Source organism: Theropithecus gelada, chromosome 12 (genome assembly GCF_003255815.1).
Source record: "Theropithecus gelada isolate Dixy chromosome 12, Tgel_1.0, whole genome shotgun sequence".
In the NCBI taxonomy this organism is placed as follows: Eukaryota; Metazoa; Chordata; class Mammalia; order Primates; family Cercopithecidae; genus Theropithecus; species Theropithecus gelada.
The window spans coordinates 57,677,072-57,700,581 of record NC_037680.1 but is presented as its reverse complement, the minus strand read 5'-3'; positions in this window follow the sequence as shown (position 1 = coordinate 57,700,581).

Below are 23,510 nucleotides of genomic sequence, written 5' to 3'. Positions count from 1 at the left end.
CTGAAAGTTGTTTGTGTTCATTGGAATTTAAGATAAGCCAAAGTGCCGCATTAGAAGAGGGAAAACTGTAGAAGACTGAACAAAGAGCTTGTCTTCCTACTACATAATGTTGAGACTTTTTTTTTTTTTAATGTAAAGTGATTGTAATCACTTGCTCGAATAAAGAAATCTCACCACTCTGGCAATACATTTAACAAACTAAAGAAAAACAAATATTGGAAATTACAGTGTGAGAAAGCTGAACTTGAAATATGTACTTGAGTGTTAGCATCTCTGAACTTTCAGCAGAGTCCCAATTTTGAAGGTGGTGACCCAGAGCATGGAGCAGGTGTGAGCCTGGTGACTTTTCCCATGTTCTTTTTTAAGAGTCTGCTGCTGGTATCACTTTTGTCTTTGTTTCTTTACTCAATTTCCTCATTTGATTGGGTGATTTCTAGAATCTTCTCCAGCTCTCACGTTCTTTAACCCTGTATGACAACCTCTTTGGGGTAGCTATAGTGTGGCAGGAAACACTAGTATAGGGAAATTCACCTCTGCTGACCATTGACCCACAGTTCCATCCCCGGAAACCACACTTACCCAATAAAACTCTTCTCTTTTTGCAGATAAACGAGCTAATGCTCAGAGAAGTTGAGTAGCTTTCCTTACTCGGTTGAGGGATTGGAAAAGCGGAAAGTTCAATCAGTCATCTATGCCCCCATAGAGCATTTGCTGTCTCTATACCAGCATTAACATTTTATTCGACTTTGCCCAAAATTGTCTCCGAAGATCTGATTTAAATAATCTTTAGATTACGAGAAATTCTTATAAAATTCTAATTTCCTCCTTTTGTTGCTGTTGAGCCCTCCACCTGATGTTCTGCTTTCCTGAAACCAGTGTTTACTTAAACCATTGAGAGTGTATGTTTCCTCAAAGACATATTTCTCCAGAGAAAGGCTGAAAATACTATTTTAAGAAAGCTCTAATTTTCTTGAGGCAGGTGAATACATATGTTTATGTCTGCTCTTGTTTTTTACTCCCTATTATCTAAAAACAATACTCCAAGGTTTATGTAAATTAGAGTGAACTTTTGCAGAGGGAAAAGCCTTTGCAAGAAATACCTATTACAAGCTACAGTTCTCCTCCCTGATCATGCCCCATCCTACCCCACCCTTAGCAGCTGCTTCCGATGCTTCTAAGCATCTACATCCAGCACTGGGGCATTTAATCTTCTGGTTTGGAGCTGAACATCAGGGTGCAACCAGCCCTCCTGCTATACATCTGTAATAGAATTAATATGGATTGGAAATAAAAAGACCAGTCATCCCTCAGGCACTATGCTAGACACTGATGTGAACTAAACAGACTTGGACCTCTCCTGAAGGAGCTTAGAGTATAGGGTAGGATCATCCAGTAGCATCCCCACACACCTTGTATGACTATTTAAACATAAACTAATTCAAATTAAATAGGATTTTAAACTAAGTTTCCCAGTTACACTAGCTATAATTCAAAGACTCAATAGTCACATATGGACAGTGACTTCCCTAATGGACAGCCCTGATTTTAGAACATTTCCATCAATACAGAAAGTTGTAATGTACAATGCTGGTAAAATCGATCACTAGAAGCATGGAATAAAATCAAGGTTCACCTGCCAGGACAGTAACACCAAGCCAGTGCAGGAGAGAAATTCCCAAAAATGGGTTTTCAGGTTTGGCAGAGAACTTGGAAATATGCACAAATGTACAGATATGCACATACATACCCAAGTTCAATATGTACCTGGATCTATTTCTAGAATTTCCACTCAGTTCTGCTCATCAGTCTTTTTATCATGAGCTGGTAACACATTGTTTCAATTATAAAAGATTTATACTAGGTGTTAACATTTGTTGTAACTACTTCCCATTTATAGCTTTTCTTTTTAGTGTTTTTTTGTGTGTTTGTTTGTTTTGAAACAGGGCATCACTCTGTCACCCAGGCTGCTGGAGTGCTCACTGGCTGCCTCACTGCAGCCTTGACTTTCCAGGCTCCAGTGATTCTCCTGCCTCAGCCTCCTGAGGAACTGGGACCACACTTGGCTAATTTTTTTTTTTTTTAATGTTTTGTAGAGACACGGTCTCACTAATGTTGCCTAGGCTGGTCATAAACTCCCGGGCTCAAGCAATCCTCCCACCATGGCCTCGAAAAGTGCTGGGATTATAGGCATAATCCACCATGCCAGGCCCTATTCTTGTATATTTATTTTTCTGCATAAACTTTAAAATAAACTTGTCTAGCTTCACAAAAAATGCATGTTGATATTTTTATTGTACTTTTCATTTTTTCACATATTTTTGTTTGAAATATTTTTCCACATTTTAACCTGATTTTTTTTTCAGAGTATCTTTGGTTATAACATAGATTGCTATTTTTCTTTATAAAATGCAACTTTTTAAATAAATAATAAATTAATAAATACATCCATATTATGAAATAGTTATTTTCTTTTTTCATTTTACAAAATTTTAATTGAACTAAAACAACAAATATACCATTTTATACCTTTTTAAGTGTACAGTTTGGTAGTTCACTATACTAATTCCATAGCAGAATTATGAGAGTTTTATATACCATCATTAGGATGACAGTCTTATATTTGTGTATATATTTGCCTTTTATAGAGAGCTTTATATTTTCATATGGTTTCATATGAAATCATATTATTTCATTATTTCATTTTTCAACATGAAGAATTCCGTTTAGCATTTTTTTCTTTTATCATTATTTATTTATCTATTTTTAGTTCTGGGATATATGTGCAGGGGTGCAGGTTTGTTACATAGGTAAATGTGTGCCATAGGAAATAGTTGTTTTCAACATCAAAATTATGTAAATAATATTTATTGAGCCTATTTTATATTAAGAACATTATATATATTCTTAAATCCTCATAAATATAAAATACAAATTATTATCTATTTTATAGATGGGAAATCTGAGGTATGTAGAGATTAAGCCACTTGTCTAGAATATTTAAGCTGGGTCTATCTAAAATTAGAGCCCTTCACATATTGAAAATGTGAACTATTGTTTATTTTATAAAGTAACATTTATCAGAGTCCAAGTCACACAAAATTCCATAAAGAGAATGCATTTGGTTTCAGTTGTGTTATAACAAGCAGAAGAAAGATATAGTAATTATTTTTACTGAATGTGATTTTAAATGGTCAGTGACCACTAAAGTGCATATGACAGTCTACAATGAAATAATATCAGACTCAAGAAAGTTGTGTTCCAGCCTGGTCATTATTACTGCTTAGCCAGCCATGTTTTGGGGGATAGTTAATCCCTCTCTGTAGCTTCTCTACTTTGAAATGGCATTGCATGTCTATTTATCTCTCAAAGTTCTGTGGCAATAAAATGAATGACAGTACATAACAATATATGGAGATAAAAGAAATATAGTCAGGCCAATGATACCTAGAGACCATTTCAAAAGTTGGCCTGGTAAATTAATGAGCTTCAGGTTTTTAAAAAACCCAATTTAATTACAGGTCAACGCTTCTTCCTAGATCATTCTGCTTCACTTAGTACTTTTCGTTTTCTTTGTATTAAGCCAGAAAGGGTGCCTAATGGTCATTTAATGTGTTTCTAAGCCACTACGCTTAATTTAAAAATAGCTGCACTAATAAATGCTGCCATGTAGATAGTATTTATCTAAAAGTCTAACAATTTCAATTATTTTGCTGTAGAAAAAGTATACCAAGAGAATTTGGAAGGACAAATTCTTACAAAACGTATGTGGCTTTCATTTTCAGTACTTCCTATTTTCATTTGACTTTTTTCTCACGGGACTTACACACTTCTGCTTCTTAATAGGAACATTTAAAAACACTAAGTAAACTTTCAACAGAGTCATTTCTTATTTTGCACAAATTGGCTCATGCGTCTCTAATTTGATTTTTGAGTTAGTGGAGTCGGTTTTGAGGGAAAATGCATTAGTAGTCTTTGGGAGGTAGCTGAGATTTGTTTTATAAAATAGCAGCTTATTAATTCACAGTGTATTTTATTTATAAATTTTTGAATTATTTATTTTTCTAGGACTATATGTGAAGCATATGACTTGCTTTTGTTCCCTTTTAGGCACTTTCATCTTCTTGCCTCTGTGGGAACACCACCATTTTCCCATTCATCTTTAACTCATCTCTTTCTTTCACCACGTCCTTTTGTCCCCACACCTTATGAGAGAGCTACTTGGAGTAGAATTATTTTACATTTTATAGATAAGAGGTCTAAGGCCTATAGAGATTATGCAACCTTTCCTGGGAGATTTAAGTTGGGCATATCTAAAAACCAAAGCCCACGTATATGAGAGAGCTGCATGTCTATTACTTCCATCCCCATCTAGGCCACTCCAGTCAGGGACTTTGTTACGACAACCTTAATCCAGACTAGCTTCAATACAGCTCCCATTTGAACCACTATACATCCTTTCAAGGCCCTATACACAAATCATCCCCCATTACTATCCCTCTTCCCCTAAATCTTCCTGGAATTTCTTCTCTGTCTTCACTGACCATTTTATACCAGAGATTCTCACCTTGACTGAATATGAGAATCACCTCTGTAGCTTTAATACCACATAAAAGCCTGGGCTTCACCTCAGACCAATTAAATAATATTTTCTTGTGGTAGGATCTGGGCACTCACTATTTTAATGTGAAACCAGAGTTGAGAATGACAGGCTTAAATTTATATATTCTTTAAATATCAGCCTGAGCCCTACATTGTGAACTACATCAACTCATTGGCTCTTATCCCCGGAATGCCTACCTTACAGTGCCTTAAATTGCTATTATCATTTATAATTATTTCAGATATTTTCACTCAATCATTTCAAGTACTTCAGCGTTTATTAAGAACCTGTTATGTGCAAAATATAATCCCTATGTCTGTTATATATGTGGTCTTCTCTCTTCAACTAATTGAAACCACTCTGAGAGCATGGGTTACATCTTATATTTCTTCTTCAATCAAAATAGACCTAATGCATTTGTAAGCTCATATTAGATCTCAATAATATTTTTCGGTGAATATCTCTAGGTTTATATTTTATTATTTTAGTTACCCAGTTTTTTTCAGCAAATATTTATTGAACTGCTATTATGTGGAAGATACTCTGATAGATTTAATACATAATTTAGGCAGGGCATGGTGGCTCATGTCTGTAATCCCAGCATTTTGAGAGACCGAGGCAGGTGGATCACTTGAGGTCAGGAGTTTAAGATCAGTCTGGCCAACATGCTGAAACCCTGTCTCCACTAAAAATACAAAAATTAGCTGGGCGTGGTGGCACACACCTGTAGTCTCAGCTACTCAGGAGGCTGAGGCAGGAGAATCACTTGAGAATCACAGAAGGTAGAGGTTGACGTGAGCTGAGATCATACCACTGCACTCCAGCCTGGGAATCAAAATGAGACTGTCTCAAAAAATGAATATATATATATATGTGTGTGTGTGCGTGTGTGTGTATATATGTGTGTGTGTGTGTGTGTATATATATTCATTTTAAGCAATAATCTTCACCTTTGATTACAAACATATTTATTTGTTTTTTAAATGGCTTTCTGTTTTTATGTTTTGAAGTGATGTTTACTTGTTTCTACATTGGATAATGTGTCAGAATAACATATTTATTAAATACTTCTTTTATGTCATCCCTCTGAGTTCTTTGCATCTGTAAATTTATTCTATAGTTCAACCACATGAGATATGATCTTCAAAGAGAGTACTTCTCAGAGGAGAAATGACTTTGCCCAAGGTTACCTGGACAGTAAGGGGCAGAGCTGGGACTCCAGCCCAGACAGTTTGGCCTCAGAGCACACCACTTTACCCCTCTGCCACAGTGCTGCCGGAGACAGTTTTCAAGTAGACAGACGATTCTCCAATTCAGGGAACATATTCATGGTTTCCTTAGATGTATTCTATTTAGAAATAATTCTAAAATAAAAATGCCATTAATGGTACTAGAAGTGGCTTTCACTCAAATGTCATTAATATCACAAAATATTTTACAGAGTAAGTTCTAAGAAATCTTAATAGCCAGTAAGAATAACCTAATTGTATTAAAGTTTTTTCAGTTTAGGTTATTAAAGAATATTTTGAATCTCTACTCTGCCGCCAGATGAGGTTTACATTTTTAAGTAGCTAAGAACAAACTTCTCCCTTCTAACTTTATGTTTCATGCTTTGTTCAAAGAGGAAAAAAGCAAAGGTTTCAGTTACTAAGTAAACAGTCTATAAATGTACATCCTGTCTAAAAAAGCAGAGAATATGAAACCAAAGGATCCTCAACATTGAAGAAAGGGCAGATTTATAACCATTTTACAAATACTTTTCTTCTTCTAGACATTTCTCTTTTACCTTTCTTATATAATTTTTATTCCTCTCATTTTGCCCTTTTTCATAATTCACTATCATTTCTATTTTTTCTTCTCTCACTCATTTATGATTCTCTTTTGTATTTGTGAACAAAAATCTCCTTAAAATGTGTCTCTATTAAAGACATTACAAAAATTTTTAAAGTAATAAAGTTTATTTTGTTTTCCTCATTTATCTTCTTTACCCACCCTACTCTGACCATCTCCTTTGTTTCACAATACATCCTTTATTTCACAATAAAATCTCTGTCTCTCAGTCTCTACATACGTGAAATCACAAAGCATCTCCCTATTATAAATGCCAACTCCTAATTAGGAGCACTTAACTTATTAAAAGTTATTAGCCAGGCACTTTTCCCTTGGAGAGATGTTAATACTGTCTTCATGTATATTTAGTTCACAAATATTTATTAGACATTTAATATGTGATTTTCTAGATACTGTTAGGTTCTAAAAATCAAGTTATCTTGAATTTCCCAAGTTGTCCTTTAGTACTATGCACTGTTAACTATAATAAGAGTAATAAGATTTTTGCGACATTAACTCAATAATATTTTTGCAGGGTAAAATTGTATTTGTATTTTATTTGACCAGGGAAGTAATAAACTTTCTACCATTTAGTGGTAATTTGGAACAGCCTTGCTCACAACTGTCAAGAGATTGAGAAAAAGAATAATAAATCCATAATTTATCATCTTCTAACTGGCAGGTTCACATCACATGCAGGCGTTAACATTGTTCACTATTAATACTCACATTGCCAACTGAACACAAGATACAAAATGAGGAAATGTCAAAACTTGTACTTTCCTTATAGGGTCCATTTTATCAACATAATCCAACTGTTTTAACTATGCTCTTGAAGATAAGAAAGCACACCACATTACAGATATACATGAGTACATACACTCGTGAATTGCGACAACAGCCTCTAACTGTCTCTATAGCTTCCCAAACCACAAACAGTGCCTCCACTATGCACAGAGAGCAACTGAAGTATTTTAAGCAATTCTCTCATACAAGGGTTTCTATTCTGTTGACAGCTACTCTGAGTCTCCGCCTTCGACTGAGGGTCAAGGGCACTGTGAGCTGTAACCTTTGATGCCTCTCACCTGCTGATTCCTGTGTAATCCCGCCCAGCCATTCGTAAGAGGGCTCCGAGGTGCAGGCAACTGTACTTTGTGCATTGGGTCCACAAGGAGGGGACGACCTTTGTGGGCTCAGGGTGTAAAGGTTCACACTTCACATTTGGGCTTTAATCTGCATTATAATTGTTTAACAAGGAAGTATTTAAGCCACTAGTACTTAGTTTTAACCACTGCACTTGCCTAAGTAAGTTATGCATAATATTCTGCATAATTTCTATGCCTTCAACCAAAAGAGTAAATAGCTCCCTCTAAAAAAAGCTCCTCTTTTAAAGTACATCATTGATGCTGGTGAATTGAAATGTGGAAATGATCAATATTTTAAAAAGTTTATGGTATTGTGATGGGCAAAGCACATTATTTTTAGGTCAGAATAACCCCAGTTTGGACTCCTCTTAGAGCCTGTGTAGCCTTGAGTAATTTGTCTAATGCCTCTGAGATTCCATTTCTTCACCAATAAAATAAAGAGAAGTAATATTCACCACATATAATGAGCATAGGCTTAAGTGAGGTAAAATGCCTGGCATATGCTGGACCCTCAGTAAATATTAGCTCCTACCCATAGTATGGTGGGAAAAAACTAAGTGAACATGTTTTGTTGATTTTAGGACAACTTTTCTATTAATCTTGAGGGAAGTTACCAAATTTCAATTATAACATAAGGAAATAAAATTTCTGAGGCAATTTTTAAGGCTCTTCATTTTCTGAAATAACACATATGGTGATCTTAGGGAGTTCGAATACTAATTCAAGAGGCAAGAATAATTTAAATCCAAACAACTGCTTACGTTCTATTATTCAAAGTTCAGTGATAACATTAAAAAAGAGTTAGTATGGTTACTGTCTTTTAAAACTCTGTTTTCTCCTGTAGCATAATTAGCCTTCGTTTTTGACCAGAAAAGTCTAATGTGTTTTCCTTGAGCTTGTGAAGAAGTATCTACAGTTCATCATCACTACCCAAAGAGAAACTAGATTTTTTTTTGACTTAAGCTCTAGAAGATGAGAAAAACATCCTGTAGTAGTAAAGAGCAGTCCCAGTCCCTTGCTGAAGAAGTAAGCTCAAACTCCAACCTGTGAAGATCTGTGTTTAGTTACACTCCCAAATTTACACTGTTCCTAGGGCAACTGAGAGGCCTTGCAGAGGTTTCAAAGAATTACAAAAGTCCTACTTATCATCAAAACCCAGTCTATAACCAAGGCTAACCTAGTACTAAGATAGCTGTGGTCAGTCAAAAATAACGAAAGGGTCATTTCTATGTTACATAAAGAGAAGGGCTGCTGTTTGATGCTAACTTCTCTTTATTGCCTACTGTCATAGTATTCAGCAGATAGGGCCCCGGGAGGAGGCAGGTAAGGCATGACCCCAGCTCCAAAATACCACACAGAGGGACAGCTGAAAGGGAGACTCCAGGGCCCTAAATGACCTGCCACTAAGCTACCGAGACTTGGATAATCTTTTCCATGCCTTTGACCTCTAATTAATAAATAAAACCTGCTCAGATATGGCTGAATATTCTTTTCAAACAGTAACATAGACTCTGGAGTCATTTTGAATCCTATTCTGCCACTTTGTGGTCTGACCTTGGATATAAGCTACTTAACTTCTTCATTTGCAAATTGGGCATCACACTAGTAGATCCTGAATAGAGTTGTCAGTATGATTATCTGAGTTAATATTGGTAAAGTATTTAGAATTCTGCCTGGTCAGCAGGAGGTACTTTGATAGAGTTTTAAAAATAAAAGTAGTACATCCCCCGACATATGTCGCCAAGATATTCAAAAAATTATCTCTGATTTTTGCTGAAATCTTAATTCAGTTAGGCAATAAATCACATAACCCAGTTTTTAAACATAAATTTAAATAAATATATCAATATAATATTGATATATTACTTTTATTATTTTAATATAATTATTAAATATCTAAATGTATATTAGTATATATTTAAAATACATAAATACACAAATATATACATCACATTTACTATACAATGCTTATCTATTTTATTTAATATGCTAATGTATAGGTTCTACTTTTTTTATTATTAGCAAGTGGATTTTTTTTTTTTATAAGAAAGAAGTTTTTTTAAAAATTATTATTATACTTTAAGTTCTAGGGTATATGTGCACAACGTGCAGGTTTGTTACAGATGTATACATGTGCCATGTTGGTGTGCTGTACCCATTAACTCATCATTTACATTAGGTATGTCTCCTAATGCTATCCCTCCCCTTCCCCCCTCCCCACAATAGGCCCCAATGTGTGATGTTGCCCTTCCTGTGTCCAAGTGATCTCATTGTTCAGTTCCCACCTATGAGTGAGAACATGCAGTGTTTGGTTTTCTGTTCTTGTGATAGTTTGCTGAGAATGATGGTTTCCAGCTGCATCCATGTCCCTACATAGGACACAAACTCATCTTTTTTATGGCTGCATAGTATTCCATGGTATATATGTGCCACATTTTCTTAATCCAGTCTGTCACTGATGGACATTTGGGTTGATTCCAAGTCTTTGCTATTGTGAACAGTGCCGCAATAAACATACATGTGCATGTGTCTTTATAGCAGCAAGATTTGTAATCATTTGGGTATATCCCCAAAGGATATTCCCTTGGCTATTCCCAAAGGATATTCCCCCTTGCACTTCCCAGGTGAGGCGATGCCTTGCCCTGCTTCAGCTCCCTCGACTTGAGTAGACGCACTATTCCTTAAAAAACACACACACACACACACACACACACACAATAGTTGTCCTACCTAGTTTCCTCTTGGACTGGCATTTCTTTCATAAACTGAAAATGGTTCTCTAGCTATTAAAGCAGTCTAACATTGAATTAGAACTTGAATTAAAGTCAAAGCTCTAAAATGGCATATTTTGGGAAACATCAATAAGCTCATTTCACAGTTCAAATTTGGTATCACTGATGTGTAATGTACACACATTATACATATAGAGGTTTAGCCATATGCAAGGATAGGTTTTTCATGCCTGAATTTGTCATTCACAGCAAAAGACCAATACCAGCCCTGTTTATAACCAAGGCATAAGATACAGTTTCCTTTTGAATAACTATATAACATAATAATAACTGCCTCGTTATATAAGCATCCTTAACAATTATATGTAAATGGTATTTTCAACAATTAGAAAACTGCTATAATGATCCAGAGAAATTGGATGAGGGCCTGAACTACTTTAATGGTATTAAGATTGGAGAGAGACACTTTAGAGTCACAGTTTGGTGTTAGAATTGATAGGTCTTGGTGATCTATTAGGCATGTAGAAAAGGTGGAGAAATTAAAGATGATAATCAGGTTTCTGCTTGACTGCATGTGTAGGAAGTGCTATTTACTGAGATCAGGAGCATAGGAAGAGGAGAAGGTTTGGAGCTGAGAAGCAAGAAGACTGAGAAGATGAGTATAGTTTGGGAAGAGCTGGGGGTGTGCATGGACATCCAAGTAGAAATATTCAGTAAGCAGGATATCATTGATATGATAAGGAACTAGACCATGAGCATAGATCTCCAAGTTCAGAACATATGCAATTACTGAAGCCATGTGTGTGTAAAAGATCACTCTGGAAGACCATGTAAAGCAAGAAGAAGGAAGAGCATAGGAAAATGGTCATCTGTATTATTAAACTGGTCACTAAAAGATATTGCTTTATTGAAATATTAACAACATGTGCTATGATAGCATTAGGTGGTGATGTTTTAACAACAATGTAAAGCTGGCATGGTTGTCAATTAATTTTGCTTTCTAACCCCTTCCAACATCCTTTGCTACACTGTGTGGTTTCCTTAAATTACCACACGCACAACTCCATGGGCAAACAGACCCAGCTGGTTTCACTTTTTGCGATACAAACAAGCATGTGGCATGAGGTTCAGTCCTCCTAACCACACGTCCCGTTATTTACTCATGTTTTGTCAAAAATAGGCCTGTATAACCAAGTAATTCAATTGGAATTATAAAATCATTGAATTTCCCATAGAAAAATTACCTGGGAAATGATTGCTTAATACACATTTCACGATTACATTTATCAACTTCCTTTCTTTTTATTTTATAATTATTTTATTTTTTCATTTATCTTATTTTTGTATTATACTTTACATTCTAGGATACATGTGCAGAACCTGCAGGTTTGTTACATAGGTATACATGTGCCATGGTGGTTTGCTGCACCCTTCAACTCATCATCTACATTAGGTAGCTCCCCACTCCCTGACAGGCCCCAGTGTGTAATGTTCCCCTCCCTGTGTTCATGTGTTCTCATTGTTCGACTCCCACTTATGAGTGAGAACATGCAGTGTTTGGTTTTCTGTTCCTATGTCAGTTTGTTGAGAATGATGGTTTCCAACTTCATTGATGTCCCTGCAAAGAACATGAACTCATCCTTTTTTATGGCTGCATAGTATTCCATGGTGTGTATGTGCCACATTTTCTTTATCCAGTCTATCATTGATGAGAATTTGGGTTGGTTCCAAGTCTTTGCTGTTGTGAATAGTGCTGCAATAAACATACGTGTACATGTGTCTTCATAGTAGAATGATTCATAATCCTTTGGGTGTATACTCAGTAATGGGATGGCTGGGTCAAATGGTATTTCTAGTTCTAGATCCTTGAGGAATTGCCACACTGTCTTCAACAATGGTTGAACTAATTTACACTCCCACCAACAGTGTGAAAGCGTTCCTATTTCTCCACATCCTTTCCAGCATCTGTTGTTTCCTGACTAAACAGTTCTTCTGAATCAGCCAAAAAGAAAAACATAACTGATTCAAATTTTTGCTTTGTTTCTAATCTCATGTGATGAAGACTTCTAAGAAAGTTCAAGAGTTCACTGGTCACAGAATCTTTATCTCTGTTCTTTGTCTGATTACAAGAGACATATCTTTAAACTCTACATTGTGCTTTACCAGAGCAGCAGGATTCCATATATGTCTTATGAATGTTAAATTAAACCAATGTGCCACAAACAAAATAATCCAAGATCATACATATCGTTTTATGTAATTCTTAAACTATTTTCTGAGACCATTAAGCATCATAATAATTGCTATATACCATTAAGAGGTTGGTTCATTTTCTTTTGGTAAAATTAAAAAAAAATGTTCAAGAGATCTGAATTGACTCATATCTTATTTACAAACCATTCCTATCCCATGTTATTGAAATCAGGTCTCCAAGTAAAAGAAAGTTACCCCTCTAGCCTGGTGACCTTATGAAAATACTTAACCCCCCTACACAGAAATCTTCATTCATAATTTCATAGATTGTAACATTCTCTGTTGAAAAGCTATTGGACCCTCCTTCTCAACTATAATATCATTAAATTCTATGACTTAAAATGTGCCTATAAGAAAGTCATATTGATTATTTCTGAAGGGAAAAGCTACAAAGAGGGCATAATACTTACCATAATGGCATGGGGAGAACACATGTCTGTGATATCTGGTGTTTTAAAAACATCCCTGCATCTAAAAGGAAACCAAAATAGCATGTACCTTTAGGATATTTAAGAAAGAAACAGAATCTGAAAATCTTAAGCTACTGCAGTGTGAAGAAACTATTAAGGTAGGATAAATTTGAAATATCTTCCTGGCTGCGTTTCTAATAAAATGTGAAGCTAGGTAAAATTTTTCAGGAATTGTCTTTTTTTAAGTATAGTAATATTCAAACTCAGAAAAATGGTAGAGAAGCTAATACCTTGGTTTGATGCTAAAAAGGATTGAATTGCTTCTTCATAATCAATAGAAGTATTTATTCCATAATAAAAACAAGAGAAAAGCATATTAACTATGCCCCATATACTCCAACTGGGTTGAGTTATCTTATTTAGTATCACCTTTCTGTAATGGAATTTCATATGGCTTGATAAATGATGATGATGACTGTGAGCAGGTCTGAAACCCAGTAATTTCAGTTGGTTCTGGTGGTTCAGTGTTTCTTTACTTTCTATTCAGTCCAAATTAAGCGAAATGTTTTCTCTGTCCTAGATGTTAAATGATTTTTAAAATTGAAAATTTAAATATATTTACTTTCTATTTAATGTCAAATATTGATCAGCTAATTTGTTATAAATATTCCACTTCTAGCTTCTCACAGAACTGTTTATATGGCAGTTTTTGTATTACAACTTAACAGTTTACTTAACTACTTTCCTTTGAACCAGCACCTCAGGAATTAGGAAGTGTACAGTTCTTTAAATGTTTGGTAGAGTTCAGCAGTGAAGCCATTGGTCCTGGGTTTTTCTTTAGTGGGAAATTTTTTACTATGGCTTTGATTTTGTTACTTATTATTGGTCTGTTCAGGTTTTAGGTTTCTTTCTGGTTCAATCTTGGTAGGTTGTATATGTCTAGGAATTTGTCCATTTTTTTCTAGATTTTCCAATTTATTGGCATATAGTTGCTCACAGTAGCACTAATAATCCTTTGAATTTCTGCAGTGTCTGTTGTAATGTCTCCTTTATCATTTTTTACTTTATTTATTTGTATCTTCTCTCTTTTATTCTATTAAGTTTGTCAATTTTGTTTAACTTTTTTAAAAAACAAGTTTTTGTTTCATTGATTTTTGTATTTTTTTTTTTCATTTGACTTTTATTTATTTCTGCTCTGGTCTTTACTATTTCTTTTGTTCTAGTAGTTTTGGGTTTGGTTTTCTCTTGCTTTTCTAGTTCTTTAAGATACATCATTAGATTGTTTATTTGAAGTTTTTCCTCTTTTTTAATGTAGGCACTTATAAACTTCTCTCTGAGTACTCTTTTTGTTATATTCCGTATATTTTGACATATTGTGTTTCCATTTTCATTTTTTTCAACAAATTTCTCAATTTCCTTCTTAATTTCTGCATTGACTTACTAGTCATTCAGAAGCATATTGTTTAACTTCCACGTATTTATATAGTTTCCAAAATTCCTCTTGTTACTGATTTCTAGTTTTATTCCATTGTTGTCAGAGAAGATGCTTGACATATTTCAATGTTTTGAATGTTTTAAGACTTGTTTTGTGGCCTAACATATAGTCAATCCTTGAGAATGATCAATGTGGTGAGGAAACAAATGTGTATTCTGCAACCACTGTATTAAATGTTCTGTAAATATCTATTGGATCCACTTGGTCTGTAGTGCAGATTAAGTCCAATGTTTATTTGTTGATTTTTTGTCCGGAATGTCTGTCCACTGTGAAAGTGAGGTGTTAAAGTCTCCAGTTAATTATTGTATTGGGGCCTATCTCTCTCTTTAGTTCTAATAATGTTTGCTTTATATAGCTGGGTGCTCCAGTGAGGGTTGCATATATGTTTGTTTATTCTCTTGCTGAATTGACCCCTTTATCATTATATAGTGACCTTCTTTATCTGTTATAGTTTTTGTCTTTAAATCTATTTTATTTGATATAAGTATAGCTACTCCTGTTCCTTTTTGGTTTCTGTTGGCATGGAATACCATTTTCCAAACCTTTATTTTCAGTCTATCTGTGTCTTTATAGGTGAAGTGTGTTTCTGGTAGACAAGGGGTCAATGGGTCTTGTTTTTTCATTGATTCAGCTTTTCTATGTCTTTTGATGGGAGAGTTTAGTCCATTTACATTCAATGATATTGTTGATAAATAAGAACTTACTCCTGCCATTTTATTAATTATTTTGTGGTTTTGTAGTCTTCTCTTCCTTCCTTCTTTCCTTCCTGTCTTCCTTCAATGAAGATAATTTTCTCTGGTCATATGATTTAGTTTCTTGCTCTTTTATTTTTTTTTTTTGTATCTATTGTATGTTTTTTGGTTTGAGGTTACCATGAGGCTTAAAAACACTATTTTATATCCATTATTTTACCCTGATAACAACTTAACACTGTTTGCATAAACAAACATATAAACAAAAAGAAAACTAATAACAACTTTATGCTTCAAATTTGTCCCTCTCCTTTTTAACTTTTTATTGTTTCTATTTATATCATATTGGACTATGTCTTGAAAAGTTTTGTAGTTAATATTTGTGATTGGTTAATAACTCTTTCTACTTAGGATAAAAGTAGTTTACATACCACAGTCACAGTTGTTCTAATATTCTGTGCTTTTCTATGTACTTACTATTACCAGTGAGTTTTGTATCTTCAGATAATTTCTTATTGCTCATTAACATCCTTTTCTTTCCAATCAAGGAAATTCCTTTAGCATTTCTTATAAGACAGGTCTGGTGTTGACGTTAGCTTTTGTCTGTCTGGGAAAGTCTTTATTTCTCCTTCCTGTTTAAAGATTATTTTCACTGGATATACTATTCTAGGGTAAAAGTACTTTTTCTTCAGCACTTTAAATATGTCTTGTCACTCTCTCCTGTCCTGTAAGGTTTCTATTGAAAATTCTGCTGCCAGATGTATTGAAGCTCCAATGTATGTGATTTGTTGCCTTTCTCTTGTTGCTTTTAAGATCCTTTCTTTATCCTTGATATTTGGGGGTTTGATTATTAAATGCCTTTAGGTAGCCTTCTTTGGGTTAAATCTGCTTGGTGTTCTATAATCTTGTACTTGGATATTGATATCTTTCTCTAGGTTTGGAAAGTTCTCTGTTACTATCCCTTTGAATAAAATTTCTACCCTGTCTCTTTCTCTATTACCTCTTTAAGGTCAATAACTCTTAGATATGCCCTTTTGAGGGTATTTTCTAGATCCTGTAGGCATGCTTCATTGTTTTATCACTCTTTTTTATTTCATCTCCTCTGACTGATTTTTTCAAATATCCTATCTTCAAGCTCACAAATTCTTTCTTCTGCTATCAATCAGCTATTAAAGGATTCTGATACATTCTTCAGTGTGCCAGTTGCATTTTTCAACTCTAGAATTTCTGCTAGATTCTTTTTAATAATTTGAATCTCTTTGTTAAATTTATCTGATGGAATTCTGAATTCCTTCTCTATGTTACCTTGAATTTCTTTTAGTTTCCTCAACACAGCTATTTTGAATTCTCTATCTGAAAGGTCACATATCTCTGTTTCTCCAGGATTGGTCCCTGGTGTCTTATTTACCTCAATTGGTGAGGTAATGTTTTCCTGGATGGTGTTAATGCTAGTAAATGTTCTTCAGTGTCTGGGCATTGAAGAGTTAGATATTTATCGCAGTCTTCACTGTCTGGGCTTATCTGTACCCATCTTTCTTGGGAATGCTTTACAGATATTTGAAAAGACTTATGTGTTTTAATCTAAGCTGTATCTGCTTTAGAGGGCATCCCACCCCAGTAACACTGAGGTTCTTACATACTTGTAGAGGTACCTCCTTGATGGTCTTGGGCAAGATCTGGGAGAATTCTTGCGATTACTAAGCAGAGAATCTTGTTCTCTTCCCATACTTTCTCCCAAACAGAGCCTCTCTCTCTGTTCTGAGGCACCTAAAGCTAGGAGTGAAGTGACAGAAGCATCCTTGTGGCCACAACCACTGTGGCTACACTGGGTCAGACTTGAAGCCAGCACAGTACTGAGTCTTGCTCAAGGCCTGCTGTAGTCACTCCCTGGCTACTGCCTATGTTCACTCTAGGCCTTGAGGCTCTATAATCAGCAGGTGGCAAAGCCAGCCAGGCCTGCATTCTTCCCTGGGTCCAGAGGTGCTGTCTGGGAGTCAGGAACTAGAGTCAAAAACCTTAGAAGTCTACTTGGTATTCTATAGTACTGCAGCTGAGCTGGTACTCAAACCACAAGATGTAGTCCTTCCACTCTTCCCTCCCCTTTCCAAAGGCAGAGGAGCCTCAACCCTTAGCCACCACCACCCAGGCCATAAGAACTACTGCCACATTACCTCCAAAATTACCTTATGGCTCTAGGACTCTTAAGTCAGCTTGTGGTGAATGCTGCCTGACCTAGGACTCACACTTCGTGGCAGTAGGCCCCTTCTGGCCCAGGGTACGTCCAGAAATGCCATCCAAGAGTCAAGACCTGGAATCAGGGACCCTAGGAGCCCACTTGGTGCTTTCCCCACTGTGACCATGCTAATACCTAAGGTGTAAGACAAAGTCCCCTTTACTTTTCCTTCTGGTTTTCTCAAACAGAAAGAGTTTTGCCCCATAGTCACCACAGCTTGTAATGTACCAAGTCTCATCTCAAGCCAGCAAGTCTCAGAGGCTCACCTAATGCCCTTGGTGTAGTACCTGGGTGTCACTGCTGCTTATTCAGGGCCCAAGGCCTCTTCAGTTAGCAGGTGATAAATACTGCTGGCACTGGGCCCTTTCCCTCAAGGCAGCAAATTCCCTTCTGGCCCAGGGTGTGTAGATATATCGTCTAGAAGCTGGGGCCTGGAATGGAGGCCTCATGACTCTAACCGATACCCTGTCTTGCTGTGGCTGAGCTGGTTTCCAAGATGCAAGACAGAGTCCTCTCTACACTTTCTGCTTCTCTCCTCAAGCAGAAGAAAGGAATAAAAGGATCTCTTTTGGAGTCACTGTGCAACCTCCTGTTAGAGGAGGGGTGATGCCAGCACTCCCTTAGCCATCCCAACTGATGTCTCAGTACGTCCTGTGCACCCCGACCCCACCCAGTCCACTGTCTCTGGACCCAGTTCAGCCCTAGACTTGCGTGAGAATTGCAGTCTTTATACCTTAGACTGCTTTTCAAGTTTACTTGGAGACAGAGAGCACTGTAGCTTGCAGTAGTGAGGTTTGTGGGAACTCAAGTTCAGACCACTGGGACTGGCAATTCCCCTCTGGCTAGTGCTGGTTTAAATGTTCCCTCCATGGGCAGGTGGCGGCTGAGTTAGGTCCCATTTTCCTTTTTGCCTTAACGGGACAGTGCTGAGTTCAATGCCTCACAATTGCTGTCTTCTCCTTTCTCCAGTGGCCAGAGATACTATCTGCATCAATTGCTGCTGCTGGGGTTGGGGAAAAGGCAGCATCAGTGATTCAGGACTTTTTTGTTTGTTTGTTTGTTTACCTCATCGGTGCCTCTTTCAGTGATATGAAGTTAGAACCAGGTGCCATGAGTGCTCACCTGATTTTTGGTTCTTATAAAAGGTGCTTTTTTCTGTGTAAATAGTTGTCAAATTGGTGTCCTTGGCCAGAGTAGGGGGATTAGCGAAGCCTTTTATTCTGTCATCTTGCTCCCCTTCCTTTGAAATTCTTCAAGAATTAGGACGTATACAGAGACTGCCTTATTCATCTTTACAAATACAACATCTAGGAAACTACTGAGTTTACAATGGCAATAAGCAGTGTTTGCAGCTAAATGTACTAGAAATAGACCAAATGGATAATGGCGGCATTAAGTTAGAAAGAGAATAGAAAGGCAGTATGTAGAGTGATTAGAGTATAGCTTCTGGCAACAACTAACTATAGGTTTAGTTCTCAAATCCGTTATTTGCTACCTGTATGATTTGGACAAATTATTTAGCTTTTTGGAACTTTAGTTTTCTTCCTTATAAGAAGGGGAAGGTAATCTCTACCTTTGAGGGTGACATGAAGATTAAATGAGAAAATGCATATAAAGCATTTATCATTGAGTATAGTTCCTAGTAAAGCCCTCAAAAATGACAGAAAAAATATGAATTTAAATAAAAAACATTTCTGAAAGTAGTATGTTTTTTTCTTCCCTATTTTTGTTGTTAAAAGGGAACTGGACTTTTGGTTCAAAATGGTCGACTGAACACCCAGGTGTATTTCACTTCTTTCCCATGATGCCATTCAGTGACAGTAAAGCTATACCAAAAAGAACAAATCTGTAGATAGTGCTGAAAATAAGAGTGAGTGTGACATCAACAAACAGCAGCTTCCTAAACTATGTGGAAATCTGAAAACAAATGGGTTCATATTGATGTGCAAGCCACAGAGGAACTTTATCCTGGGAAATGTACCTGAGCAGGTTACATCAAAGATGTGAGTAAATCTAACCCATGGAGCTCCCAAGAGCTCTAAATTTGGAGATGAAACCATGGAGTCAGAGATTATATAACTAGGAGAAGAAATTGGAAATATAAGTATTAATATATGTGTAAACATTCAGTAGTCATTGCATTTTGAAATCTGAAAATATGACTATTACATTTTCTAAATAGTAAAAGCTGAATAATAAATTTCAGAAACTATTCAAAAGAATCCATTTATCCATTTATCACTCCAGGTCTGTAGAAATCAATGTATAGATTGACCTTCGTCATTTTGATTTCCATGGAGAAGCAATTAATCATTAACAATTACCTAGTTTGGAACTGTAACCATTTAGAATGTTTAGTTCTTTTCATTGCTATGCTTAACCCAAGATCGAAATGGGAACATTGATTTAATTTTACCCCTCATCCTATGTCTCTGGACACATATTTTCAACCCCCAAATTATAATAAATTTGAATCCTACAATTAAAATAGAGCCCCAAGAAAGTTTCCAAGCAGTGTCATGTAAACAAAGAACAAAAAAGAGATCTCATATAAGAACAAGATAAGGAATAAATCTGAAAATCTTTATTTTCTTGTGTTTACCAAGCCAAGCCAAGTCAAAAAAAAAAAAAAAGTAAAGCAAAAATTGACATTAAGTAAATGGATATAAAAATAGAATCATTTTCAAAAGCAATCTCAGTTTGATATAAAACTTTGTGAAGACAAAGATTTGTTGTGACATTCTAGGTTTGTTAATTCCAATTTGCTAATTTTTGATGAGACTGTGGAGGCAGAAGTCATGAATACCAAAGTGGAGAGAAGAGGGAGGGTGTCTGGTTTAAAGTGCATTGATGGGGATGAGCTAGTGCTTTAGATGAATCATAGTTTTGGGAAAGAAAGAAGAATTTAGTATAAATAAAATTCTCTTACTTTTTCTACCTAGCATCTCTTGTTTTAGAACTCAAACCCCACCCACAGCATTCCTGCTCAGACCCGTAGTTTGGATTGGGTTGGCGCCAAGCTGTATGCCCTCCTTTTCCCTGGCTTCACTCAAGGGCCTCACTGGACCTAGCCAAATAGAACACTTCTTTCCTTTGGCCATGACGATTTGTTCAGAGGGGAGGAAAGAAACCAAAGCTAATCCTTTCCAAGAGTTTTGGCAGGGATATCTGCAGAGATATGATTTCAGAAATACTCAAAAACCATACAAAGAATTAGAAAGATATCTAAAAAGACATAAAGGAAAAGTTAAATACATGAAAAGGCATAGCATTTTTGTTATGGGTAGGAAGATTTGGAATTGATAAGATACTAATTATCTCAAAATTAATTCATAGATATTATTCATTTTGACCAAAAATGCAAAATGGTTATTTTATCTGAAGGCATAAATGCATGAGCATAGTTCTCAGATGAAACAGATGGGTGAGATTTTAGCATAAAAATATAAAGCTGTAAAAGTAATAGGAAAACCATAAGAATAAGTATTATCTAAGTCTTGAAGTAGGAAGCTTTCTAATTTGACATCAGAGGTTATAAAACATAAAGAAACAGAGAGTTGACACATATCTGCATGGAAGAATATACCATATAATATAAAAAATCAAAAGACAAGTGATAAATTGAAGAAAAAAGACTTACAACTTATGTGAGAGAAATGGAGTTAATATTCATAATATGTAAAGAAAGAGCACATACCAAAAGCATACAAAAATTTCATAAAAAGAAATGGTTACATGACATAGAAAGGCAATCTCAAAGAAAACCAATGACCAATAATCACATCAAAGACAATCAACAAAAATGCCAGCTAATTCAATCATGTGATATCATCTATCATTCCTCAGAGTAACAAAGATAAGAAAGTACTAGTAATGCCAAGTACTGATGAGAGTAGAAAGAAATCAGTTTTCTCATATTTATTGGTTTTGGTAGTATAAATTAGTTCAATATTTTTGGAGAGCAATATTTATTTTAACATTGTCATTTTTGCAAAAATAAATTTAAACCATTGAAATGACCATCTAGCAAAACTTATTAAAACAAGTTAAGATATAACAATAAAATGAATGCAAAATATTCATCAACACGCATGAGAGATCTATATGATTATATGTGAAAAAATCCCTGCCATAGTATATAAAGAGTAAAAGGCATGTTACCAAAAAAGTTATGAGACCAAATATGCAATCGAGTCACCTATAAATTATAATTAAACTTGCATCTATTTAGTGCTTGTCATGTACCAGGCACTAAACTACATACCAAGTGCTACAGATGTAAGCACACACATATGCAAGCACACACCCACACATACATGTATACACATGCATCCAATTTTTATCTTTTTGAAGTAGGAAAGCTGGAGTAGAGGGTGGGTGGAGAAGGAAGGTAGGGAGGTAGGAAGGTTCAAGAAGGGGTAAGGTTCAGCAGGATTGCCTGAATTTTTTTAGTATGGACATATATTTGCTTTGTTATCAGGAAAAAATTGATCAAGATATTTCCATTTTGGGAGAAAGAGAGAAAAATATGTGATATTTTGTCTGTTCACCAAAAATATTACTCATTATTTTCACAAGATTAACTATAATTTTGATATGAGCCACTTTACCAAAAATAGTGCCTTTTTCATCTTGGTATTTCATCTTAGATTTTTCACATGAAAAATTATTAATACACAGTGGCTCAGTTGAATGACAAGTTACTTTTATTAGACACTTTTGGGAATGATAAGGTTTTGTAAGTAGACTCTAGTTCCCATTATGTTAAGAAATTAATGTTATATCTCAATAGATGCAGAAAAGGCTTTTGACAAAATTTAACAGCCCTTCATGCTAAAAACGCTCAATAAATTCCGTATTGATGGAACGTACCTCAAAATAATAAGAGCTATTTATGACAAACCCACAGCCAATATCATACTGAATGGGCAAAAACTGGAAAAATTCCCTTTGAAAACTGGCACAAGATAGGGATGCCCTCTCTCACCACTCCTATTCAACATAGTGTTGGAAATTCTGGCTAGGGCAATCAGGCAAGAGAAAGAAATCAAAGGTATTCAGTTAGGAAAAGAAGAAGTCAAATGGTCCCTCTTTGCAGATGACATGATTGTATATTCAGAAAACCCCATTGTCTCAACCCAAAATCTCCTTAAGCTGATAAGCAACTTCAGCAAAGTCTCAGGATACAAAATTAATGTGCAAAAATCACAAGCATTCTTATACACCAGTAACAGACAAACAGAGAGCCAAATCAGGAATGAACTTCCATTCACAATTGCTTCAAAGAGAATAAAATACCTAGGAATCCAACTTACAAGGGATGTAAAGGACCTCTTCAAGGAGAACTACAAACCACTGCTCAGTGAAATAAAAGAGGACACAAACAAATGGAAGAACATACCATGCTCATGGATAGGAAGAATCAATATTGTGAAAATGGCCATACTGCCCAAGGTTATTTATAGATTCAATGCCATCCCCATCAAGCTACCAATGAGTTTCTTCACAGAATTGGAAAAAACTGCTTTAAAGTTCATATGGAACCAAAAAAGAGCCCGCATCTCCAAGACAATCCTAAGTCAAAAGAACAAAGCTGGAGGCATCACGCTACCTGACTTCAAACTATACTACAAGGCTACAGTAACCAAAACAGCATGGTACTGGTACCAAAACAGAGATATAGACCAACGGAACAGAACAGAGTCCTCAGAAATAATACCACACATCTACAGCCATCTGATCTTTGACAAACCTGAGAAAAACAAGAAATGGGGAAAGGATTCCCTATTTAATAAATGGTGCTGGGAAAATTGGCTAGCCATAAGTAGAAAGCTGAAACTGGATCCTTTCCTTACTCCTTATACGAAAATTAATTCAAGATGGATTAGAGACTTAAATGTTAGACCTAATACCATAAAAATCCTAGAGGAAAACCTAGGTAGTACCATTCAGGACATAGGCATGGGCAAAGACTTCATGTCTAAAACACCAGAAGCAACGGCAGCAAAAGCCAAAATTGACAAATGGGATCTAATTAAACTAAAGAGCTTCTGCACAGCAAAAGAAACTACCATCAGAGTGAACAGGCAACCTACAGAATGGGAGAAAATTTTTGCAATC